A 26901-nucleotide genomic window follows, 5' to 3' on the forward strand; every position below is an offset into this window, starting at 1 on the left:
ACCTAGGCAAATACCTGGGGCTAGTTCACTCACAGATCTTAGAAAGGAAATTTCTACCTCTACTTTGCTAGACCAGCATAATAATTCTAAATTATTAACTAACTAAATTATAAGTCTTATGATTATGCTGTTTGGAGGAGGGTCGTATGCACTGTGCTTTCAGATGCTGATTTCAATGCCCTGAGATCTGGTTACTTCCTGCCATGGGCATTGTTATGAATATTGAGCCATCTCCTGAACCCATGTGATGAAAGGAATGTTCCCCAATTATCCCTGACTGGCTAATAAACTGAAACCCATGACAGGGCAGAAAAGAGGTACGTGGAGTTTAGCTTAGAGAGTTTAGTTTAGTTTAGAGTTTAGTTTAGAGAGACCATGAGGACAGGAGGTGAGGAAGAAGGGACAAAAGGTAGACTAAGAAGATGTGGCCTGGTGAAGCAGATGTAGCCCAGAAAGGATGACTTATTGGCAAGTGACTTGGGTTGTGTAGCTGAGAGATAGCGAAATAGCTTAGAGGGATGAAGTCTGCCCAGCTCCAATGCTTAAAAAATAATAGTCTCTCTGTATCAATTATTTTGGAAGCTAGCAGGGTTTTAAAAAAAGCTGTTGCTTTATTAATTAGTATTCTATATTATACCTACAGATAAAGTAGCTACCATGCCTCATCAAAAGAGTTTATTTTAGCCAGGTAGGGACACAAATGCCTGTAATCCTAGTACTTGGGGAGGCAGAGGCAGGCGAATCTCTGTGAGTTTGAGGCCATCCTCCTCTACAAAATGAGTCCAGAACAGCCAAGACTACACAGAGAAACCCTATCTTAGAAAAAAAAAAAAACACCCAAAGTTTCTCTTTACAGTAAATGGGAAACATGACAGAAAATAACTCAACACAATGCAAGGGTCAATGGATCTGGGGAGCCGAAACCCAGTAGATATATCTACACCCTGTGGCTCAGGGCACATTGTGGAAGAAGGTACAAAAATCTTGCATATATGTATGAAAAAGAGGCTATCAATTTGTGAGTAAGGGGAGTACCTGGAATGAGTTGGAGGGTAGGAACATAGGAGGGACTGAAGGGAAGAAAGGGGGGAAGTGATGTCATTATATTTAAATTAAAAATGTATTAAAAATAGAATGACTTAAAGAAGAGTACAAAATTCCCAATACATGAAAATGGTAAGTGTTTTTAAAGGCTTACCAATTTTGTTTGACTATCAGAGCTTATGTTCATGTATTATAATACTGTAATGTACTCCATATGATATACAACTATTGTCTCAATACACAAAGAAAAAGACATGAAAAAGAACTACATAGACAAAAGAGTTTGTACAGATGAAAACCAGAAAAAATTATATTGTGTATTATGAACAGCAATCCTTTGTAATGATTACCACGGAGAGTGGCATTCAATCGTCTGAGACTAAATAAACAGTTCCTGTGCCAGAATCCTTACAGGAAGCACTTTTTGTAAAAGATTGTAGCGATGCAGACTGTGCAGACTCCGTAATATCTATCATCAGGCGATCATGTGTAAAAACCCTTATTTTACAGTAATTCAATCTTATTTACTTCGAGGCATGGTTGACAAAAGTCACTTCATTTTTATTTTTATTGCTTTGACATTTCCTCTATATGCCTCCCTTATATTTTCTAAAAATCATTGCTAAGTAGCCACCCAATAGTTATGTGTTTATGGTCCCTTGTTACTGGGATGAACAATACCAGGAGCTGGAGGGCAAGTGTTTGGTTATTAGGAGTGGATGGCATAACCCCTTCAGCTACTTTTGAACAACAAAGTAGCTAGGAGTGGTTCTTTGGCTAGGGTAACCTAGAGTAGAATATTATCAGCTAAACTTATTTTAGAAATGATAGATGTGCTGAATAGTTCTACGTCAACTTGACACAAGCTAGAATCATCTAAGAGGGAACCTCAATTGAAAAAATACTTCCAGAAGATCTGGCTGTAAGGCACTTTCTTAATTATTGGTTGATAGGAGAGAGCCCAGCCCATTGTGGGTAGTTCTATCCTTGGGCTGGTAGTCCTTTCTTTTATGTATGTAAAGAATTAAAAATAAAAATAAAATAAAAAGAAATCAGGATGAACAAGACACAAGGAGCAAGCCAGTAAGCAGCACCCCCTCCCATGGCCTCTTCTTCAGCTCCTCCCTTCAGGTTCCTGTCCTGTGTGAGTTCCTGTCCTCACTTCTTTCAATAAATACTTATGCAGAAGCATAAGCCACATGAACCTTCCCTCCCCAATTTGATTTTGGTCATGCTGTTTCACAACAGGAACCATAACCCTAATTACAATAGATATCATCTCAAAGTACTGGGCCAGGGATATTTTATTATGAAATTTTCTTTTTGTTTGCAAAATTTGATAGTTAATAAGCACAAAGTTTAAAAAGGGAAAACACAAAACAAAACCAAATGCAATAAAAAGAAATGAAGTTTGGATAATAATTTAGAATCAAGAACAATAATTTTCTACAGCCATATTTTTTTTTACAATTTAAATTATTTTTTAAAATTTAGTTGTATCAGAAAATTGATTATCTTTTAGTATCTTTTTCATAAACATCCTTCCAAATGCTTTAAAGAAGTAACAAAATCATAGATTAAAAAAAAAGAATTAAGTGAGGATTGATCCTCTTACCCCGGGTCCTCTTTCTTGTTTATCTTCCTTAGGTGCACATATTTTAGTATGTTTATCCTATCTTATAGGTCTATATGAGCGAGTATATACCATGTGTGTCTTTCTCCTTCTGGGATACCTCACTCAAGATGACCTTTTCTAGATCCCGCCATTTGCTTGGAAATTTCATGATTTCCTTGTTTTTAATTTCTGAGTAGTATTCCATTGTGTAAATGTACCACAATTTCTGTATCCATTCTTCAGTTGAGGGATATATGGGTTGTTTCCAGGTTCTGGCTATTGTGAATAAAGCTCTTATGAACATAGTTGAGCAAATGTCCTTATTGTGTACTTGAGCATCTTTTGGATGTATGCCTAGGAGTGGTATAGCTAGATCTTGGGGAAGCACTATTCCTAATTGTCTGAGAAAGCACCAGATTGATTTCCAAAGTGGTTGTACAAGTTTATATTTCCCCCAGCAATGGAAGATGGTTCCTCTTTCTCCACAACCTCCCCAGCATGTGTTGTCACTTGAGTTTTTGATCTTAGCCATTCTAATGGGTGTAAGGTGAAATCTCAGGGTTGTTTTGATTTGCATCTCCCTGAGCATTTCTTAAAGTGTTTCTCTGCCATTCTGTATTCCTCTGCAGAGAATTCTCTCTTTAACTCTGTACCCCATTTTTTAATTGGATTGCTTCATTTGTTGCTTTTTAACTTCTTCAGTTCTTTATATATTCTGGATATCAGCCCTCTGTCAGATATAGCGTTGGTGAAGATCCTTTCCCAGTTTGTAGGCTGTCATTTTGCAAAAGTATACTTTTTATGAAATTAGGAACACCAGTTTTCAGTGCATATGTGTTTAGAATTATAATTTCTTTCTTGATTAATTGTTCCCTTGGTTAGAATGAAGTACCCTTCTTCTTGTCTTCCAATTAGTTTACTTTGAAGTCTATTTTTGTCAGATATTAAGATATCAAAACTTATTTGCTTCCTGGTTGCAAATTACTTAGAATGATTTAATTTTAAAACAGTCCCTATCTTTAAAGGGTAGACAAATTTCTTATAGACAATGGAAAGTTGTATTGTGTTTCCCAACATAATACTTTTATTGATTATTGGGGAGTTTAACATCATGCATGCCAATCACATTCAATTCCCTTTCTTCCCAGGTCTGCCCCACACCCTTGTTACCTCTCCCAAAACAAAAGAAGGAAACAGAAGAAAAAAAGAAAACTAACCCAACTTCAATTTGTGTTGTCCATATATTCACTGGAGCACGGTCAAACTCCCAGTGGCCAGTCTTCCCTACCCACAGTTTCATCAGAAGCCATCAGTTGTGGAGAGCCACACTACAGCATCCTTATCACAATTTTAAGAGTTCTCTTCAATGGTTTTCTGTATATGCTGTTACTTTTTGGGGTCTCACAAGAAGCCTTCCATGTCCTTCATTCCCAATTGTGAGTCTGTGGTAACCAATACCATTACAAAAGTAGCTTTTCTTGGCCCTTTACAGTCAGAAGATCATAGATTTCCACATGGTTTCTGGTAGACATTCACATGGTTTTGGGAGTCAGCACATGCCATAGACCTCAGCATGGTCTCTGGTGGCAGTACAAACCATGGACACCAATATGATCCCCAGCAGCAGTTCAGCCCATGGGCATTAACATGTTTTCAATGGCAGCATAGACCACAGACATCCATATGGTGGTAACTCAGTCCATATATATCAACATGGCTTCAGGTGGCAGCACAGACCACACAATCTGCCTGGCCCCCGTGGTAACATAGGCCATGGACATCAATATGGCCCCCAGCTTTAACAGCACCATGGGCCCAAACACGGCCCTTGGTGGCAAGAACAGGCCACAGACATCAGCATGGCCTCCAGTGGCAGCACAGCCCTTGGACATCAACATGGCTTCAGGTACAGACCACAGACATGCACATGGCTTTCAGTGGTAAAATGAGTCACAGACATAAACATAGCCCCCAGCTGCAGCAAGACCACGGACCTAAAACCCAATATGGGCCTCAGACAGCAATACATACCACTCATATCAACATGACCTCCAGCAGCAACCTGGACCATGGGCACTTATAGATTCTTGATGTAGCACAGACTACAGACATCCATCTGACCTTTGGTGGTAATATGGGCCTTGGACATCCACACAAACCTGGAGCTTCAACACAGCCCAGGGCAACATGACCTCCAGGGGTAGCATGGACCATAGAGGCCTTTCAAGGGGGTCCCATACAGAAAACAAAGAGTTCTTCATTTTGGACACCTGTCTTTGCTCAGAGCCAGGGACATCATGCAGCTGGTCAGTGTATTCAAGGACTGAGTCTGCAAAAACTCTAGTCTATTGCACAAACCCTGCTGACCCTTCTCAACAATGACATGTTCCCCCATATACTGCAGCCTTCTCTTACACCTGTTACTGCCACTGAGTCTGTACAGGCATGACATAATTTACTTTGTATTCCATTCAGCCAGATTGTGTCTTTTGATTGGAGAGTTAAAAACGTTAATATTTGAAGTTATTATTGCAAAGTGTGTATTAATTGTAGTCTTTTTGATATTTGTGTACTTCAAACTTATTTTTGTTTTATTAATTATAGCTTCATTTGTTTTCTTTCTACAATCTCCTTGGGTATACCTCATTTTCTCTTTAGTTCAAAGTATTGCTTACAGCCCTCTCTGTTAAGTTGTTTTGGTGGGAGGTTTTCTTTCAACCCTTTTGTAATAAAAGAGAGGTGGCAGCAGTTGTCTAGGGGATCACTGAGTTTGTTTCCTGGAACAAAAACAAAAATGGATTGATCGGGAAAAATGAGTGACAAAGGTATAAAGAAATCAGACAACAGCTTTAGACATTCAGGATGGTAGAAGTTTAAGGCTGGAAGTCCATTAAATAGACACTGGTTCTGGTATTTTATTGAGCCCCTGGAACCCTTTTTTTTCCACCCTGATTTAAAAGTAAATTTAAAAGATTTAAAAGTAAATCTTTTTTCAAAAGATTTACTTATTTATGCATATGAGTGTTCTCTTTGCATGTATGCCTGCTTGACAGAAGAGAGCATCAGATCCCATTTTTCATGGTTGTGAGTCATCAGGTGGTTGTTGGGAATTGAACTCAGGACCTCTGGAAGAGTAGCCAGTGCTCTTAACCCCTGATCCATCTCTCCAGCCCCCTATTAGTCTTTTTTAGCTATCCGCCCCCATTCCCTCCCATAGGTTCTCCTCACAATATATCTTGGGAACAAGAAGAATCTATCCCAGGAAGCCTGCTTTTGTTTTCTGAATATATCTCTATCCCCTAATTCTCCTTCATTTCCTCCTCTCAAAGACTGGAATTGAGTGCTGTCAGGAGAAGGGGCAGTGACTCATCAAACTGCTTCTTGGTGATAAAGATTCAAGAGAGAGGGGACTATTACGAGGCAGGTTCCTGGGGCTGGTCTAGGGGGCTGTATCAAAATTCTGGCATGTACCCTATCTGGGGCTCCATCTGTAGGACTATCTATAGAAGCAAAAGGGCAGAAGGAGTGGAAAGAATGCTAGAGCCTACTTCACTATAGCCCAGAGTGATTATTTTCGAGAAAGTCCCATACAGTAGCAGTTGTTCCAAGGCTGGTTAGGAGATTAATGAACCCAACATCTGCTTTCAGGCACATTGATAGCTGTTAAAGTGGCTAGAATACATGTGAAATCAATACAATATTGATTCTAGAGAGGGAAAGAAAAGAAATTTAACCACTATTTGATTTTTAGGTTGAAAAATAGTATGCCTGTCTCTCTTGACTGCAGGTAGCTCTTATAATGTTTAATTGAGGCAAGGTCATTATGTCCCATATCTGGGCAGAATTTTTAAGAAAAATTCTAGTGAGAATCAGTTGTCTAAACATCTCATATGGATTTAAGCCTAACGTCCCGAGAATATAGTCTCTTTAACCATTATAGAAACTCAGGAGGCAGAGGCAGGAAGATCTTGTTATGCCAGGATCATGGGACCCTCAAAGAACACCAGGAGATGACTCAATGCAAGAGCAAGAGAGCTTTATTACGAGAGCAATTGAACTCGGGACCCAAGTCTCACTGAAACAGCAGTAGAGAAGTGGGACCCCAAGCGCTGGGTGAGCAGAGTTTTTAAAGGGAAAAACCATAAGCAGGGGGTTTCCATGACAGCAAGCGGGGGGGGGTTCATGCCTTGACATTACAGGATTGAGTAAAAGTCATAGGGGCGAGGTGACCTTCTACATAATCACAATTGCCATGCTTCTAAACTACATCTGGAACATTGGGGAGAATTTTCCCAAATGATTCTCATTGATTATTACCAGGGAGATTGTCTCCATTTTCTATGAAGTATTTATTCTGTGATATTTCCTGGAGGCTGTTGCTAGGAGAGTTAACTTTTTTTTCTGCCAAGTGCACATTCTGGCACCTGAGTTCAGCTCCCGGTTAAGATGGCTCCTCATTTCAAAATAGAGTCACCCAGGCTAGTTAAACTTTTCAATCTCTGAGTTTTAGGGAGCCTGGTCTACAAAGTGAGTTCTAGGAGAGCTGGGGCTACACAGAGAAACTCTGTCTTGAAAAACAAAACAAAACACAGAAGAAACATAGCAATAATTTTATTGTTTGGCCATACTTTCCTGCTGAAGTTTAAGACCACACATGCAGCCAAAATTAATCTTTCATTGTCACTTTAGAATCCTCACAAGTCACCTAAGTTTTGGAGGAACCTCTGTTCCTCTAGCCTTTTTATTTATTTTTTTATTTTTATTTTTTATGTTTTTAATCATAGGTTTCCATGGCTTCTCTGAACAAGAGAACATGTAAGTCCTCCCAGTTACAGAACATTTTTTAGAGATGCCCCCAGGTCCTACTTGATCTTGAAGGGTGAGAGGGGAAATAGTCTCATTTTTAGTACCTCTGATCACATCAGAAGGTCAGTACTTTTAACTACTTGGGTAAAAACTAAACACATAAATAATCCAGTTCTTGTAATTATTATGAAGGTTGGATCAGTAGCCCCAATGATTTAAGCAAAGTGTCATTCTCTGTTCAGTGGGGTCCTGGAGTTTGGCTGGTGTCCTAGAACTCAGTTTCCAGATGGAGAAGGGAGATTCTGTTTCTCTCAGGGGCAGTTAAAGCACTTTAGGGTGAGGCCCAAGTAAGGTAAACTGAGGTGTGGAAAAGTTTTTCCACAGAATGTTACATTTTAGCTCTTTTAACATGAGGTCATCGTGTGGTTCAAGGCCCATGTCTAGTTGGCTTGCAGCCATGACAAAGCCCCAGCAAGGCCCAGGCCCAGTGGACCAGAGGGCAGACCTGGTGAGACACAACCTGATGGAGGATAAATGATGAATCTCAGATGGTCTTGGAGTGAGAAAGTGTACGCCTATATCATGTGAAATCAAGGGCGATATAAACCCTAGGCAGAGGGAGGAAGCATTTCGAGGGTAGATGTGTTTGATTTCCTGGGGTCAGGGGATCAGGATACTTAATGGTTCTATCACAAAAAGGAAAATACAGTACTTAATTATTCTATGTGTGTGTGTGGGGGGGGTGGTGGGAATCTCCAAGTACAATTGAAGGACACTGCTGGAGTAAGATACTTAGCAGGAAGGGGCATTTCTAGGAATTTCTAGATGCTTTTAAAAGAAGTTTCCTTATCAGGAAAGGGTCTGGCCTATAAATCTGCCCTGACAGCTATGTAACACTCCTTGTAAGACCTGAGATCACCCAGATCAGGGAAGACTTTCAAAACCCTGCTTAGAAAAAGGAGCCTATCATTATAGACCAAGCACAAATAAATTGGACATCTGGAAATGACCAACTTCAACCTTACCCTGCAGAGCCCTACATCAGAGACTTATCATCAGTGTACTGAACTTTGACTTTTTGCATATCATATATAAGATGTTCAGAGCTTTGCAACTTCCTTAAGCTTTCTAGCTTTCTTTTCCATTCTGGAAAAGTATCTAGGCATCTTATGAAATATCAAAACATTACCACCACCTTAATAAGAGAAATTTGAACCCAAACTACATACAGAAAAAAATTAACATTACATGTGTACATACTATTAAACTATCAGGCTTGCAAAGTTCCCAGGTAAACCTTAAAAGAAAACACAAGATTGTCTTTATAGAGTACACAGAGTGATCAACTGTAACTGTGCTTTTGGTTCAGTACCACTCCATGTCCGTTTCTCCTTCTGGGTTAGCTAGTCCCATGGTCTTTGCCATCAGCACATACTACAGACCTCAGCGTGGTCTTTCAGCATGACTCTCTGCTGCAGTACATGCACAGACATCACATAGCCTCCAGGGCAACACAGGCCATGTACACCAATACCGTTCCCATTGACAGCCTAGCCCATTGACATCAACATGGATTCAGGTGGCAGCACAGACCACAGATGTCCAGAGAGGCAGCCCGTGGAGAGCCACATAAAACTTGAGCTTCAATACAGCCTGGGGCAGAAGACCATGGATACCAACAAGACCTCCAGAGGCAGCACAGACTATAGACACCTTTTGGGGGGGAAAGAGGGGTTCTCAGAGAACCAGGCTTGACACCCCAAATGTCACCAGGAATTAGGCCTAAACAAGGTCACCCAAAAGTCACCAGGAACTTGTGACCCCGCCCCAAGGTCACCAGGAACTAGGCCAAGGGTAAGCAATTCCAGAAACAAGGTCATAAGATTTCCTACCCAAGGAACAGCCTGAGGATAACCAGAAGAATGGGAAGGTATTTAATCTCAGGGTGGGGCATTTGTGCTGAGCAGCCCACCGATCTTGTAGTAGAACATTTCATAGCACAGAAAGTACCTAACATTCCTGAGGCCTAGAGATAGCTCCCTCAATGTTATTTTAGTTAGCCAATCACTTTGTAACAAGCTTGCCCGTGTCACCCAATTGTGTAACTGTTAAGCTGGAAATTCCCAGTCCTTCCTCAAACCCCAGTAAAATCCCTACTGTGCAGTTGCTCAGGGCTCTCCTCTCTGATCCACTGCATTGGTGATGGTGGCGAGACTGAGCTTAAGCCTGCATAAAGCTCTTTGTTCTTGCATACGTGGTCTGGCTCCTGGTGGTCTTGGGGGACCTTAAAATCTGGGCATAACATTTCTAATCTAGAAAATGAACCATTCTTCATTTTGGACATCCTAAGTTTGCTCAGAGCTGGGATGATCATAAAGCTGGTCAGTGTGTTTGGAAGCTGAGTCTGCCCAAGCTTCAGACTGCTGCACATCACACTGTCAGCCGTATTTAGCAACTACATGTTTCCTCATTCATCACAGCCTTCTCTTATACCTGTCACCGCATCTCTAGTTTCAGCTCTCTTCACTGAGCATGCACAACACTGTTCCTCTATCATTTCTACTTAGCCATCTCCTATTTGTTCATCTTTGTGGCAGTGGAAATTGCAGTGTGTCACACAGTACACACACACATACACACACACACACACACACACACACACACACACACACACACGATCCCCAAACAGCCTTACATGCAAATTTTCATTGCAACGAGGTTTCTAATTTCTGAAACACTATACATACTGGGCTATTGTCAAAGCTCCTCAGATATTCTGCTGTTGTCCAGAGTCAGGGTGATGTTGCAGGTAGGCAGGGTGTCTGGGGGCAAGTTCTGTGCAAGATCCTGGCTGCTGCCCATCTCCCAGCCCTCGATACCTGCCACTCCAAGGCTCTCCAGGCTTAGCGTTTGCATTTGTAGCCTGCAGACAGCACCAGTTCTCCCACACTCTGTCTCCTAGCAGGACAAGATTGGTTGCAGCCACAGTGAATCTATGTTGGGGGATGGCCAGCAGGCCTAGGAACAGCCCTATTCAGTCCTATGACATGTTTCTGCAGGGGCTCCAGGCTGCCACACACTACCCTGTCCTTTAGTGCCAGCCATCCCCATAGCTCACGAGGCACAACTGTTGAGCTTGTAGGCTGTAGGGAGCATTGCTGCTCTGCACCTTGTACCCTGTGCCTTGCGCTTTCCATCTGACAGCAGGGCAAGCAGCACAGCTGCCTCATGGCTCATTAGCCGTGTCCTTTGTGCTTCCAGCCTGCTGGCTGAGATGCCTTTCCAATTTAATGAGTCCAATTTTTAAAAGCATCTTCCCATAAGACTTGCCTTTTATTTCCTTTTAGTTGTTCTGGAGGTACTGGGAGCTCTGCAGACTCCTTTTATATCCGGCGTTACCCTGCCGAGCTTCCATGGGTCTCTCAGACTCCTCAGGTCTGGATGGGTGCCAGCAGCTGCTGCTCTCTTTGTTTCCTCCTGCTTGCTCATTTTTAAACAGAATATCTACCTTCCCTCATTAAAACCAAGGCCAAGGGTAACAACTAACATAAAAGGCAGTCACAGAGTGGGTGGGTTCTCAGTGGGGAAAGATCTAAAGTCATACCTGGTAGGGCACAAAGAATGTCTGATTTGAACGAAAGTAGTAATAGTCCCAAGGTTCATCAGGATAGAAAGGTTCATGGCACAACTGGTGGATTCCTGCAAGGACAACCTCGATCACTGTCATACACAATACTATTTTTCCTCCTGGAGATGCTTGAACCAGGTCAAGGGATTGTGTCTGATGCAGAAAAGCAGCACAAGGAGCACTGAAACTAGATGGCACAAACCCTTCTTTACCATCCAAAATAAGAGCCTAGAAGGAGACTCCCCCATAGTGTTCAGAACACGGTAGTGTGACCTCAGATTTCCAGAGCCTAGCCCTTCTTGTTCTCCTGATTCTACAGCAGTGAAGGGTTTCTGATATACCAAATATATTCCTCTATTGCCTCTGGGGCCTTTTTTTCCCTAAAGGTGATTCCTTTATGGACGACAGTTAGCAGAAATTATGAAGTATGTAGGAAACAAACCTTTAACAACCCATCAAACTTTACTCAGTTAAAAACCAGTCCATCTAATTCTCAACTCATGATAGGAGCTGCTCACAGTTGTGGAGATGTCCTACCCTGCCAGTTTCCTCATTAAGTATTTCCCAATAGATGCCACTTCTTGTCCTCCAGTTCAGAACAGGACAGTGTAAAGAAAAACGAGGTATTCTTTTTATAAGGCCGGTGGGTCAAAGCAATACTAACGGGTAAGAATATGATCTAGTGGAACCATTGCAGATTCGTCAGTGTGCTGGCTGGTCTTCTGTTAACTTGACAGAAGAACTGGAGTTATGTAAAAGGAGGGAACCTCATCTGAGAACGTGACTCCATAAGATCCAGCTGAAAGTCATGTTCTTAATTATTGATTGACGGGGGAGAACCAAGCCTATTTTGTGTGGTTTCATCCATGTGATGGTGGTCCTGGGTTTTATAGGAAATTAAGCTGAGAAAGCCAGGGGAAGCAAACCAGAAAGCAGCACTTCTCTATGGCTTCTATACTCAGCTCCTGCCTCCAGGTTCCTGCGCTGCTTGAGTTTCTGCCCTGACTTCCTTTGATAATGAACAACAACATGGAAGGATAAGCCAAATAAACCCTTTCCTCCCCAACTTGCATTTTGGATATGATGTTTTGTCTCAGCAATAGAAACTCTAACTAAAACATGTTGGCACCAGGACTGTGGGGTATTGCTGTGACAGACCTGACCATATTTTGGGTAGATTATGGAAGGACTTTGGAACTTTCAGCTAGAAAAGACATTGAGGGTTGAGAGATCAGTGGGATGTTCTGTGGGAGCTTGGAAGGTAAGAATGTTGAGAGCAGAGCAGCAGATGAAGGGCTTGCGAAGTTTCAGGGGGAGGTTTAAAGACTCTATCAAGGCCATTTGCTATTTTGAATTGAGATTGTCATTTTGGTCAGCCACAATTAACATGAGACAGGCAACACTGAAGTGAATCCTTTGTGCTGCTGGCACAATTGATGCTGGTTAACTGGAACTAAGAAATTAGCAGTGATTGAGAAGAGACCAGCATCACTGAAGTGAAATCTTCAGGGAAGTGATTGCTCAGGGTCAGCACGTACAAATTGTGTTCCTGAAATGGCCGAGGTTGTACCTCACGCTGGCAGTCAAACTTGGTAGTGTAAGAGCCACCCAGGCAGTACTGGTTTTAGAAGCATAAAGAGGTCAGGAAGAACACCCAAGGCTTGGTACTGTGAGAGGCTGCAATGCCAGGATCATGGGACCCTCAGAGACCACCAGGAGATGACCCGATGCAAGAGCAAGAGAGCTTTATTACGAGAGCAATCGAAATTGGGATCCAAGTCTCACTGACACAGCAGTAGAGACGTGGCACCCTGATCCCTGAGTGAGCGGGGTTTGTAAAGGGAAAGACTGCAAGCAGGAGGTTTCCATGACAACAAGCAGGGAGGCATATGTTTCCATGACAGCAAGCTTTGACGTTACAGGATTAGGTAAAAGCCATGGGGGCGAGGTGACCTTTTACATAATCACAATTGCTATTCTTCTAAACTGCATCTGGAACATTGGGGAGAATTTTCCCAACCGACTCTCATTGATTATTGCCAGGGAGATTGTCTCTATTTTCTATCAAGTATTTATTCTGTCATATCTCCTGGAGGCTGTTGCTAGGAGAGTTAACTTTGTTTTCTGCCAAGTGTACATTCTGTGATATTTCCAGGTACCTGAGTTCAGCTCCCGGTTAAGATGGCTCCTCATTTCAAAATGGAGTCACCCAGGCTAACTGAAACTCTTCAAAGCTAGGAGAGACCATTGGTGAAGGTGCAGCCTCACCGACAGTTGAAGGCCCAGGACTGACAGGGTCATGAAATGAAGTCGAGGCTTAAAATGAGGAAGAGAACCTATGAGCGGCTATGGTGAAAGTGAAGCTCAGTTGCAACAAGGAACAGCAGCAGTTTTGGATATGCCAGTACCATGGACTACTACCAAGAACAGCGGCAGCAGCGTAGTGGGACCAGCCAGAGCCTAGAAGAGAAGCTCTGCAGCAGGCAGAACTGGAGAAATGATTCAAGCTCCTTGGAGGAGCCCACAAGATCATGTGTGGATCATGTGTGAATTTAGTTTTGCTTGGTTCAGTTTGTAATTGTGCCCTGTTTTTTGTTTTGTTTTGTTTTGTTTTTTTTCACTCTTGAAGAAGATATTTGTAGCTGCTGTTTGCTACTTTGTGGAACCCTGAGCCTAGTGCTTGCTTCATTTTACTACTGAGCTCTACTCAAAGCCCTGTAACCAGTGCTCCAGTAATGTTCTTTTCAGCTCTCCTATTAGCCCTGAGGACTTCCAGAACCCAGTGTTTCCTTCAAGGGCAGCAGAGAGGATACACAGCAAGAACACGGGGGAGCCTGGGGTGGAGAAAAAGTATGTATGTGGGGGGTATATTTCTCATTCACTCCACAGTCCATCTACAGAGACCCTGCTCTTGCCACCCTAAAACCCTGCCTGAGTTCATATATGTGGTGACAATTCTTTGAAGCAGTACATTCATACCTCTTTTGAGAGCTACAAGGTAAAGCAAGGACAAATCACCAATAAATAGACAGTAGGTTCTGGACAGTCATAGCCACTCAGGGGATGCTAGCACCCAAGGAAGATTTCCTACACAGAGACAAAACTTTCCTTTCTAGGTCACTCTTAGCTGCCTCAATCTGAATTTAAGCAAGGTAGGAAACTTCAAGATTAAATCAGGCTTTGCCCACAGGTTCCAGAGCAGTTCAAGAAACAAAAGGAGGAGCAGCCTTGCCAGGCCACAGAGGAGGCCATTGCAGCCAGTCCTGATGAGACCTGATAAGGTAGGTTCAGATAGGGGAGGAGGACCTCACCTATCAGTGGAGTTAGTGAGGCAGGGAGGAGATGAGGGAGGGTAGGATTGGGAGGGAATGAGAGAAGGGGATAAGCTGGGATACAAAGTAAATAAACTGTAATTAATATAAAAAATAAAAATTTAAAAAACAAAACAGATATTTTAAAAAAGAAAAGCAATAATACAATAAGTTAAAATAAAACATACCAGAATACGAAAAACAGAGTAAAAGATCCAAAAAAGCACAAGAAATACATATAGACACAGAGACACTCATTGACACACAAAGAAATCCCGTTAAAACACAAAACTGAAAACAATAACATAGAAGCAAAAGTTCAAAAATTGCTCAGCAGCTTTAAGAAAATCCTCCAACTCAATGCCAAACCCTGTGGGTGAGCGTGACTGTGGCCACTCAGGCCACTGGGCTGAATCAAGTGCAGTTGCCATACTGATGCTACTGTTTGGCTCAAACTTCAACCCCAGAGCCACACCCTGTAGCCCCTTACACAGACAGCTCTTGAGATCACTCCCTTGCCAATCTTACAGCTCCCCACCACATCAAAAGGTTGGTTTTGTCGATCTGATTTTAAATGTATGAATATATGGTGTGTTCTCTGAATGTATGAACTTACTGTTTAATTTTGCTGCCTGTTTTGTATGACTAGTCTTTCTTTAATGTATAAGCTTACTGTTTCACTGCCTGGGCTCAGAATTTATCTCTTGTCTTTTCTAGCCTATAGATCTAATGTAATAGGGATGGAAACATTATTTGGGTCTGGTTAAAAATCTGGATTATTTGTAACAAAAAATTAGCCTAAAATTCGCAACACGGCGTTGATAATTAAAAGTCTGTGCATAAGTAATCCTAAAGGAACTATATGGTATTTTTAAGCAAGCTGTGTCCTGCTGCCATCCTTAGGCAGCCACATGGCTGGAAGCCATCTTTGACAAGTTTGGAAAGGATGTCCTATGTCTTCACCACCTATTTGATTAAGGACAACCACATGGTGTGAGCTAACAAATGAGAGAACAACAGGTCCTCAAGATATTTTGGATTAGGACAGATTTTTGTATGATAATTCCTGGCCCATCCTGAAAACAAGCTTTATAAAAGACAGGATGTGAAAAACAGTCCTTCTTTAGTAAGATATTGAAGTTGCATCTTCATGTGTCCATATACCAGAGTGTACCTTGCCGGTAGCCAAGCTTTGTAACATAAGAGTCACCCAAGTGGTATTGATTTTAGAGACATTGAACTGTTTGCATCATTGGAGCTTCATTTTGCCTTGTGCAGATTATAGTTGTGCCTTGTGTCTTCACTTTTGAAATTACTTTTTTAAAGTAGTTTTTTAAATACTTTATTTTGATATTACATGAACATACAGTTGAGAAATTTTAAATTTCTTTAAAAAGAAATTTTGGGCTTTTACAGAAAATGTAAAAGGAAAAACTGTATATTTTAAAGAAACATCTTTATAATAATTATAAACTTTAAATAATTATTAACTTTAAATGAAAGTTTAAAGTTTATAAGATGTTTTATTATAATATATTTATTAATATGTGATATAGTTAGATAGATAGAGGCTAAAAATTAGGGTCACAGCTATGAGCATCAAATATTAAACACCAGAGACTGAATTATTCCTATGATATATCAAGACTTAAGCAGTCTGCCAAAGGGTTTGGAGTCATGTTTCTCAACCTATAAGTCTAGACCCTTTAGGAGTCAAAAGAACCTTTCACAGGAGTAGCTTACATCCACCTGCATGTTGGACATTTGCACTGAAATTCAAAACAGTGGAAAATTGCAGGTATGACATAGCGATGAGAAAGATTTTATGGTTAGGGGTCACCACAACATGGGGAACTTTATTGAAGGGTCGCAGCATTGTGAAAGTTGAAAACCACTAGCTTAGATAATGTCTCTCCACATCTAATGTCTATTTAGGCTTAAAATGTATGTCTACCTTCCTTGTCTTTGTGAACGTTGTTAAGCTTTAGCTATTTTGATAAATTGAGCCATGTAAGAAACTGTTATCCTCTGTAATGGTGTACCATAAAAGGATCAGGAAAGTTGCCAGTCTCTCTGTGGACTGTGTTTATTAGTTAAAAGGCTTATCTTGATGCTAAAAGAGTTTAAATTGAGAAATTGGTATTATTATTATTTTATTAATTACACTTTATTCACTTTGTATCCTCCCTGTAGCTCCCTCCCTCCTCTTCCAATCCCTCCCTCCCTCTCCCTTCTCCAGACATGTCCCTCCCCACATCCACTGGTAAGGGAGGTCTTCCTTTCCTTCCTTCTGATCCTAGTCTGTTAGGTCTCATCAGGAGTGGCTGCATTGTCTTCTTCTGTGGCCTGGTAAGGTTGCTCCCCCTTCAAGGGAAAGTGATTAAAGAGCAGGTCAATTAGTTCATGTCCGAGACAGTCCCTGTTCCCATTACTATGGAACCCATTTGGACACTGAATTGCCATGGGCTATATCTGTGCAGGGGTTCTAGGTTATCTCCATGAGTGGTCTTTGGTTGGAGTATCAGTCTCAGAAAAGACCCCTATGCCCAGATTTTTTATTCTGTTGCTCTCCTTGTGGAGTTCCTGTCTTCTCCAGATCTTACTATTTCTCACTTCTTTCATAAGATTTCCTGCACTCTGCCCAAAGGTTGGCCATAAGTCTCAGCATCTGCTTTGATACCCTGCAGGGCAGAGCCTTTCAGAGGCCCTCTGTGGTAGGCTCCTGTCCTGTTACTTGTTTTCTCCTACATCCAATGTCCATCTCATTTGTCTTTCTAAGTGAGGGTTGATCATCTTCCCCAGGGTCCTCTTTCTTGTTTAGCTTCTTTAGGTGTACAGATTTCAGTATGTTTATCCTATCTTATAGGTCTATTACCCACTTATAAGTGAGTATATACCATGTCTTTCTGCTTCTGGATTACATCACTCAGGATGATCTTTTCTAGATCCCACATTTGCCTGCAAATTTCATGATCTCCTTGTTTTTAATTGCTGAGTAGTATTCCATTGTGTAAGTGTACCACAATTTCTGTATCCATTCCTCCGTTGAGGGATATCTGGGTTGTTTCCAGCTTCTGGCTATTACGAATAAAGCTGCTATGAACATGGTTGAGCAAATCTCCTTGTTGTGTACTTGAACATCTTTTGGATATATGCCTAGGAGTGGTATAGATGGATCTTGAGGAAGCACTATTCTTAATTGTCTGAGAAAGTGCCAGATTGATTTCCAGAGTGGTTGTATAAGTTTACATTCTCACCAGCAGTGGAGAAGGGTTCCCCTTTCTCTACAACCTCTCTAGCATATGTTGTCACTTGAGTTTTTGATCTTAGCCATTCTGATGGGTGTAAGGTGAAATCTCAGGGTCGTTTTGATTTGCATTTCCCTTATGACTAATGACGTTGAGCATTTCATTTATTTTTTAAGACTAAAGTTAACAGGAATAAAGCTATAAAATCCTAATCTTATAAAATACTATTAACTTATTGTAAGCTGTCAAAGATAATTAAGACATACATGTTAATGTCAGTCATCTCATAAAGGATCAATTCTTTAATATGTTCGGAACTATACTTTCAGTCATGCTAAGTACTAATGTAATTAATTACAGAAAAAAAACCTTTATTTAGCCTCCTGTATATGTTTTCAAGATACAGCCTAAAGAAAGTAAAAACCAAGCAAGGATTGTTTAGCTCATATATACTTTTTCCACAATTTATTCATTATATATCCCAACTGAAGCCCTCTCCCTCAACTACCCCAGTCTCACCTTCCCTCCATTTTCTCCACATTCCCTTCCCCTAGTCCACTGAAAGGGGGAGTTCTCCACTATTGCCATCTGCCCATAGCTTGTTAAGTCTCATCAGGACTGCTTGGATCCTCTCCCTCTGTGGCTTAGCAAGGCTGCATCATCAGGGGTGAGTGATCAGATAGCAGTCAACTGAGTTCATGACAGAGGAAGCCCCTGCTTCCCTCACTAACAACTCATATATACTTAATATATAATGATTCCCCAAACTTGTTAGAGATTTGCTGAATATGGCATTTAAGATGTTTAAGCTCACTATGATAGACAGAGATTCCAGCTCCAAGAAGTGACCTCCACCCACCCCCAAATCTCCAGGATGATGATGGGTTATAGCCACAATTACTCCACATAGATTGTGGTAACACTGACCACTGGGAGAGACTGCCCTAATGCCTCACTTGCCACCATGATTCAGCACAAACTGTGGACCAGCAGAGGCTCCATAGTGTGAGCTGCCCTGTGCAGCGGTGAGAAAGAAGAAAAATGGGCTTCCCTGTGCTTGGTTGCTTAAGTCACCATCCTTCTTTCAGTTTGGGGTACAAACTCTCCCACACAATTCGACCTGGGGATGGATGTCTTACTGCTTCGGCTTCCTGAATGTTGTGCTTTCTGTTGTTGTCTGCATTTATTTTTAATTTTTAAAATTACATTTATGTATGCATTTGTTTGTTTATTTTATGTGTATGTGGGCTCCCATGCACTGCATGTATATGCAGATCAGAGGGCAATTTGTGGGAGTCTTTCCTTAGACCATGTGGGTTCTGAGCTTGAGAATCAAGCTCATAATATCATTCCATGTTTACAATGACAATAATCCAATGAAGAAGACAGAGACAAGGCAGCTTAAGAGTAACATAAGCAAAATGGAAGAACAGGAAACACTGGCTCATCTTCACCTACAAATGTGTCAAAAATAATCAGAATCTCTCTGAAACAATTATGTTGGAGCTGCAGGAAATAATCAAATGTTTGAAATAACAAAAAAAAAATCAATAAAAACCATTATCAAAACAGCAAGCCTGTATTACAGAATTCTTTCTGTGCCCCTACCCGATTCCCTCCACAGAATAGCAATGACTTTTGGGTTGTAAAACAGCAGCCTAATTCCTGTCGTTTCCCCCCCACCGCCACCACTATAAACTGGAAGAAGCAGAGTGGATCTCATTATTAGATTACTGAGTTAACTACCAAGGCAATGCCTGAAATTAAAATAAGGAGCCAATTTATGTTTTGTATAATTAGGGATGCAGATATTAGAAGCAGTAAATATTAAAAGTTAAATAATATGATTACAGTCCCACAGACAGCTGGAGCAAAGTTTTGAAGAAAGACATAAATGGCCACCTGAAACTTGTTGGGAATATTGCTTAAACAATAAAAACGTATTTGATAGGAGCTGCAAGTCTGAGATTTGGGTGCCAACATTGTTGAGTTCTGGTGAGAGTGCTTGTTATATCTTATAGATAGTTGTTTTCATGCTATGCTCACATGTGGGAAGGAGGGAGGGAGAAAGGAGAGAAAGTGTGAGAGAGATTTTCCTATTTTTTCTTTTTTTAATTAATTTTTTATTTTTTATATTAATTAAAGTTTATTCACTTTGTATTCCAGCTGTAGCCCCCTCCCTTATTCCCTCCCAATCCCACCCTCTCTCCCTCATCGCTGCCCATGTCCCTCTCTAAGTCCACTGATAGGGGAGGTCCTCTTCCCCTTCCATCTGACTCTAGCTTATCAGGTCTCATCAGGACTGGCTGCATTGTCATCCTCTGTGGCCTGGCAAGGCTGCTCCCTACTCTGGGTGAGGGAGGTCAAAGAGCTAGCCACTGAGTTCATGTCAGAGACAGTCCATGTTCCCCTTATTAGGGAACCCACTTGGACACTGAGCGGCCATGGTCTACATCTGAGCAGGGGTTCTAGGTTATATCCATGAATGGTCCTTGGTTGGAGTATCAGTCTCAGAAAAGACCCCTGTGCCCAGATGTTTTGGTTCTGTTGCTCTTCTTGTGGAGTGCCTGTCCTCTCCCAGGTCTTTCTATCTCTCCCTTCTTTCCTAAGATTGCCTGTATTCTACCCAAAGTTTGGCTATGAGTCTCAGCATCTGCTTTGATACACTGCTGCATAGAGTCTTCCAGAGGCCCTCTGTGGTAGGCTCCTGTCCTGTTTCCTTTTTCTCCTTCTTCCAATGTCCATCCCATTTGTCTTTCTGAGTGAGAATTGATCATCTTCCCCAGGGTCCTCCTTCTTGCTCAGCTTCTTTAGGTGTACAGATTTTAGTATGTTTATCCTATCTTATAGGTTTAGTATCCACTTATAAGTGAGTATATACCATATGTGTCTTTCTGCTTCTGGGAAACCTCACTCAGAATGATCTTTCAAATACACAACAAGGACATTTGCTCAACCATGTTTGTAGCAGCTTTATTCATAATAGCCAGAACCTAGAAACAACCCACATATCCCTCAACAGAGGAATGGATACAGAGATTGTGGTACATCTACACAATGGAATATTACTCAGCAATAAAAAACAAGGAGATCATGAAATTTGCAGGCAAATGGTGGGATCTTTCAGAAAAGATTTTCCTATTTTTATAAGGCCATAGTCATATATAATTGAGGCCTTACTCTTAAGAATTTGTTTAATTGAAATTGCCTCACAAAGACCTTGTCTCCAAATAAACTCATAATTGGGGTCAGAACTGCAACATACGAATTTGTTGAAAAAGAGAATTCAACCTATAGGCTGGAGGAATGTAAAAAGCCAATGCAAGTGCATTGACACAGATTCAGTGAAGTACTAAGATATATAAAAACTTAATGATACCTTTTAATTTGTTGGAAAATTTCATGCTAGTTTGTTAAAGAAAGTCGCCTGAAGACAAAACTAATACTTCATTTTATTTTGAGCATTTTTCCACTAATAAGTGAAAAAGACAAAAGTGATTAAAGTCTCAGACATGCCATTCCAAGACCTTATCTCCCAGGTCTTTCTCTCTTTGTTTCTGTATTTCTACTTCTCTCTGTCTCTCTATCTCTGTTTCTCAATGTATTCACCTATATCCACCCCCCAAAACATATCACACATACACACACTTAGGCAGAGAAATCTAAACATTTTTTTTTCACCAGAGAAAATTAAACCTGATTCTCAATAGGCCCTTCTTTGTCACATTCATCATTGAACACTGCTCCAAATATATATATGTATCTATCTATCTATTGCTCTATCTATCTATCTATCTACATAAAACTCCAAAACAAAGCAAAGAAAGTGGTAAAAAGGTACCTAAGCATAAACCTAATCCACAGACTGAAAGATTTGTCGATTGTCTCTCTTTTACTTTGTATTTTTCTGTTAGTTGGTTAGTGTCACTAGGGCAGTCAATAAATTGTCTGTGTTCAAGGTAGACAGAGAATGCCTGCTCAATCAGAGGGCACACTACCTGCCAGAGCTCTAGGTAGGCATAGGCAGCCCTTCCACAGAACCTTCCTAACTCTTTCAGTGCCTGCCTACTCTACCCACAATCTTTCCTTTCCTCCTCCTCCTATCAGTGGCCCAGTCGCCAACAAAGGCCTGATGCTTAACCAGAGGCCACTCTGGTCACCAGAACTCCAGTTAAGCCACTTGCCCAAGGAAACCCTCATACTTTCGGTGCCCCCACCTAATTCCTAATTTCCCCACCCTCTTCATAGCCATGCCCAAACGGCCATTCAGGCAGAGACCCTTGCTGGACCAGAGGCTGCATCGGCTACCAGAAATTCATCTCACAAATTGGGTGGCAACCCCCTGCTCAACCACAGGGCACAAAGGCCAGAAGACCAGAGAGGAAACCGAACCCAGGAACAAAATACCTATCCAACAGAGACAAACTCAGAAACCAGCACCTGGACCTATAATCGCCACAAATCCGCATGCCTAGATGCCAGTGTAGGAATACAATCAACAACAACCAAGGCATTATTTCACCACCAGAACCCAGCTAAGCTACCACAGCAGGCCCTGAATATTTTAACACACCCGAAATGTTGGGAGGACCCTGCTGTTTGAGGTTGCAGTCCTCCCAGTCTGGATAGCCATTTTGAGCTTAGCGTTAAGATGCAGGACACCATCTCCCCAGCTATCCCTCCTACTCTCTGCCTGACTTCATCTGGAGAATGTTTTCGGACATAGATGCCCCTGACTACATTTGACACAGCTTTGGCCTTTGATACAGCTCACTGCTAGCTCTCCCCTCCCTGTGCCTATAGAATAACTAGGTACAGTGTTTCCATTCACATGATAGGAGCGTGCTGTTTAACGTAAATCAAGCATCCTTAAAGTGCCTAGTTTTAACCAATTATGTACACCTATCCTTGGAGCCCCCCCATCCACTCCCCAAGGGGTATATAACCTTTGTTCTCTGGAATTAAAGTTGAACTGTCTCTTCCTACCTTCTTGGGCTGGTTGAGAACAGCTCCCCAGGGAGGAGGAGAACCACAGTGAAGCACAAGGAAATTATCTTAAAACCAACTTTATAAAGATGATAGGCATCCTTTAAGAGCAAATAAATAAACCCCTTAAAGAAATTGAGAAAAATGCAAACAAAAAATGGAGGAAATGAAAAAAATACCTCAAAGAAAGGGGGGTGGGAGAGACCAAACAGTTGAAGGAAAGGAATAAAACTGTTCAAGACTTGAAAATAGAATAGAAGCAATAAAGAAAGCACAAAAATGCATAAATTCTGGAAATGGAAGATCTAGATAAGCAAACAGAAACTACAGACGCATGCAACACCAAGAGAATACAAGAGATAAAAGAGAGAATCTCCAGCATTGAAGAAAACAGTAGAAGAAATAGATACATTGGTTAAAGATAATGTTAGACATAAAAAATTCCTGACACAAAGCATCCAGGAAATCTGGGACACCATAAAAAGACCAAACCTAAGAATAATAGAAATAGAAGAAGGAAAAAAATTCCAGATCAAAGACCTAGAAAATATTTTCAGCAAAATCATAGAAAAAAAAATCCTAACCTAAAGGTGGACATACATACCTATGAAGGTACAAGAAGCTTACAGAGCACCAGTAGATTGGTTCAGAAAGAAAGTCCCCTTGCTACACAATAATTTAAAAACTAAACACACATAACAAAGAAAAAATATTAAAATGCTGCAAGGGAAAAAGACCAAGTGACATATAAAAGCAAACCCATCACAATTGTGCTTGACTTCTCAATGGACACTCTAAAAGCCAGAAGGTCCTGGACAGATATCTTTCATACTCTGAGACCACATATACCAGCCCAGAAGACTATACCCAGCAAATTGAAAGCAACTCCACTAAAATCAGGAAGAAGAGAAGGCTCTCCATACCTATTCAACATTGTACTTGAAGTTCTTGCTGTAGAAACCCGGCAACTGAAGTACATCAAGGGGATACAAAGGAAGAAGCCAAAGTATCTTTATTCGCAGATGGTATGATAGTATACAAAAGCAATCCCCACCCCAATAATGTAAAATATCTTGTGGTAACTCTAACCAAGCAAGTGAAAGACCAGTATCATAAAGTCTCTGAAGAAAGAAATAGAAGAAGCTATCAGAAGGTAGAAAGATCTCCCATGCTCATGGATTGATAGGATTAATGGTAAATATGCCATCCTACCAAAAGCAAACTATAGATTAAGTGCAATTCCCATCAAAATTCTAACACAGTTCTTTACAGACCTTGAAACAGCAATCCTCAACTTCATATGGTAAAATAAAAAACCCAGGATAAATTTAAAAAACCCTGTACAATAAAAGATCATGTGGAGGTATCATCATCCATGATTTCAAGCTGTACTATAAAGCAACAATAATAAAAATGGCATGGTACTGGCATAGAAACAGACTGGTGGATCAACAGAATCAAACTGAAGACCCAGATATAAATCTACACACCTATGGGCACCTGATTGTTGATAAAGAAGCAGTGGAAAACAGAAAACATCTTCAACAAATGCTGCTGGTGTAACTGGATATCTGCATGTAGAAAAACGCAAAGAGATCCATATATATCACCCCTCACAAAGTTCAACTCCAAGTGGACCAAAGCCCTCAGCATAACACCAGATACACTGAACCTGGTAATAGAGATAGTGGGGAAGAGCCTTGATCACATTGATCACAGGAGACAACTTCCTGAACAGAACACTGATAGCACAGGCCCTAAAAATAATAATTAATAAATGGGACCTCATGAAACGGAAAGGCTTCTGCAAGGCAAAGTATACCATCAGTATGTCAAAACAACAGCTTACAGAATGAGAAAAGATTTTCATCAACTCCTCATCCTATAGAGGGCAAATACCTAAAATAAATAAAGAACTTAAGAAACTAGACATCAACAAACAGAACAATTTGATTTTAAAATAAGGTACAGATATAGAGAACTCTCAATAGAAGAATCTCAAATGGACACTTAAAAGAAATGTTCAACATCCTTAGCCATCAGGGAGGTGCAAATAAAAATGACTCTGAGATTCCACTTGTTGAATGGCTAAGATCATAACAACAAGCAACAGCTCACACTCTTGCTGGTGTGAGTGCAAACATGTAACTACTACTGTTGAAGTCGATACAGCAGTTCCTCAGAACACTGGGAATTGATCTACCTCAAGACCACTCTTGGGCATATACCTAAAGAATGCTCCATCCTACCATAAAAGACATTTGTTTAGCTATAATCATTGCGGCCTTATTGTAATAGCCAAAAACTGGAAAGAGCCTAGATGTCCCTCAAATGAAGCATGGATAAAGAAAATGTGGTACATTCACACAATGGAGTATTGTGCAGCTGTTTAAAAAAAATGGCATCATGAAATGTGCAGGCAAATGGATGGAACTAAAAATAATCCTAAGTGGGGCTACCCAGCCCCAGAAAAACAAATATAGCTTATAAGAGGGTATTATATGTAAAGTGAAAGATACCCATGCTACAATACACAGATCCAGAGAGGCTAAATAACAAGGAGGTCTCGGGGGAGGGGGAGCCCATGGAACTCCCTAGGAAGGAGAAATAGAATAGATTTTGTGGGTGGACTGTGGGCAGGTGGAAATGGAAACAAGAGGGATCAGGTGGTGAGGAATGGAATTGAGGGAGAGAGTACTGGATGAAATGACTGGAATTGGAGAGCATTTAGGGGATTATATGGAAACCTAGCACAGTGGAAACTTCTTGGAACCTGGTTGAACTTGGATGCTATGGAGCCTAAAGCAGCCATCTTCTGTAACTAGGCTAGGCTCGCAGCAGTGGGAATGAGATACCAACTCAATCTATGATTCACAATGTGTCTTGCCTGCAAGATGTGCTGGGGTAAAAGGTGGCCCAGAATTTGTGAGAATGACCAACCAATTTGAGGCCCACACCACAAGAGGGAGCCAATGCCCCACACTGCTGGGTTGGAGAGCCCAGAGACACTGCATAGAAAAAAAATCAACAATGATTCTTTTTTTTTTTTTGGATATTTTCTTTTTTTTTTTTTTTCTTTCTTTCTTTCTTTCTTTCTTTCTTTCTTTCTTTCTTTCTTTCTTTCATTTTATTTTTAATTAAAATTTTATTTTTTATATATTAATTACAGTTTATCATGATTCTTAAAGATATTATTATGTTCATAGATCAGTGCCTAACCCAATCTTCATCAGAAAGGCTTCCCCCAGCAACTGATGGAAAGAGATGCAGCCAAGATGCCAAGATGCAGATGGAAAGACAGCCAAACATTTCTTTGTTCATTAGAACTATATCGGTCATATCCCATGAAAGTTCCTGAGTGGTCTGTCATCCCAAAGAAACCTCTTTACAGTCGCAGGATGCTGTGTGCTTATACATTGAATTGAGACTATTCCTGTTCAGTCCTGGTATTCAATCATAGTGGCCACAATTGCTAGACAGCAGAAGAAAATACTGGCCAAATATTTGCTAGAAACTTTTGCTAATTTAAATTGTCTGGAATACAAGTTACATGATTTTGGCTTCAGAGGAGTCTCTTTTCAAAAGACTGCTTATATGGTTAACTTCAAAGGAACAGTTACAGTACTAGGAATTGCTCCAATACTATGAAACATAAGATCTGTTCCAGAATATTCTGTTCTAGCTAAGGGGAATGATTTTGAAAAAGATGCTTTTGAACACATAGCAACACAGCCTGTGTCTGTGGTCAGCAAAGTTATGACAATTATAAAAGTGTGAGAAAATATGGGGTAAAGACCTGAGATATTTAATAGTATCAAAAGTACAGAGGAACCACTAATAATTAGACCTGATTCTGGACATTCTCTTGACACCGTATTAAAGGTCTCTGATATTTTAGGTAAAAAGTTTCTTCTTACGGGGAATTCAAAAGGCTACAGGTTGCTGCCACTTTATCCTAGAGTGATTCAAGGAGATGCAGTGGATATTAATACTTTTTATAGGACACTGTAGAAGGCATTAAACAAAAAAAAAAAAATGGAGTTTGGAGATGGTTTCCTTCCATTCAGGTAGAGCTTTGTTGCAGAAGTTACTGAGAAGATAGTTACAGCTAAATTGCTACTAATGTCCTGTGGTTAAAGTCTTTAAGGACCCAGTTGCCATTCCAACAAAAGGTCAAAAGGGGGCCAGTTATCTTTACAGAGGACACCAGCAGGAGATTTTGTCACACTTAGAAGAAGAAATAGCAGATCTGGAGCTACCTAA

At 40.8% G+C, this 26901-nt stretch overlaps 1 pseudogene; it reads left to right on the forward strand.

Annotated features, from left to right (window-relative positions):
• The first annotated feature begins 4432 nt into the window (after positions 1-4432).
• Positions 4433-26901, forward strand: LOC110542036 (nicotinamide phosphoribosyltransferase-like; annotated as a pseudogene).

The sequence above is a fragment of the Meriones unguiculatus genome, chromosome X (genome assembly GCF_030254825.1).
Source record: "Meriones unguiculatus strain TT.TT164.6M chromosome X, Bangor_MerUng_6.1, whole genome shotgun sequence".
Classification (NCBI taxonomy): domain Eukaryota; kingdom Metazoa; phylum Chordata; class Mammalia; order Rodentia; family Muridae; genus Meriones; species Meriones unguiculatus.